Source organism: Penaeus monodon, chromosome 34 (assembly GCF_015228065.2).
Source record: "Penaeus monodon isolate SGIC_2016 chromosome 34, NSTDA_Pmon_1, whole genome shotgun sequence".
Taxonomy (NCBI): Eukaryota; Metazoa; Arthropoda; class Malacostraca; order Decapoda; family Penaeidae; genus Penaeus; species Penaeus monodon.
In genome coordinates this window covers 6,188,456-6,189,151 of record NC_051419.1, presented here as the reverse complement: position 1 = coordinate 6,189,151, position 696 = coordinate 6,188,456, and the positions used below count along the sequence as shown (strand labels likewise).

Genomic DNA, 696 nt, shown 5'->3' with positions numbered 1-696 from the left:
ATCATGACGAATATGAAAAGCATTTTTTTTAAGCTTCAGAGACGAAATGGGAGATATTTTAACTCTTCCAGCTTAAAAAATAGTAAATAAGCCTTTTTAGCATACGAGGCAAAGCAGTAAATAGTTAAACACTTTCAACTCACGGCACAAAGGGGTAAATAGGTCTATTTTTTAGCTAATGGGATGAAATTATAAATCCTTCAGTACTTTCAGACGCGACGTGGTACAGAGTTCAACACTTTCAGCTTAAGTGGCAACTTGTTTAACACTTTCAGCTTAAGTGGCAACTTGTTTAACACTTCCAGCATAAGAGACAAAAGGGTAAATTCTTTAACAAGTTCAACACAAAAGCAGAATAATAACAGCTGCTTAAAACATCTCAAATTTGATTTTTTTTTTCCGGGGGATTACGGGACTAAAGAATGGAAAATCATTGTGGTTATCTGAGATAGAGTATTATCTGTATTTCCTGTATTTCCTTATCTCTAGATGCCTGTTCTTATATTTTTCATTTATTTTGATTAAATTTGACTGTGTGATTATATTATATCACATGATATTGATATTCAGACCATTGGCATTTTATGTATTTCCTCTTTGCATTCTATTTTTATTATATTTCTATTTTATCTATTTTGTCTTTATACCATTTTCATCACATATTGTCTATGGCTCATAAACATTTTCACAACACTT

General features: G+C 31.2%; 1 protein-coding gene across 1 annotated transcript in view; it reads right to left on the bottom strand.

Moving 5' to 3' along the window:
- The window catches only part of LOC119594546 (calcium-activated chloride channel regulator 4A-like), a gene marked incomplete in the record, with an annotated part of 22,624 nt that overhangs the window by 18,837 nt on the left and 3,091 nt on the right, over nucleotides 1-696 (bottom strand).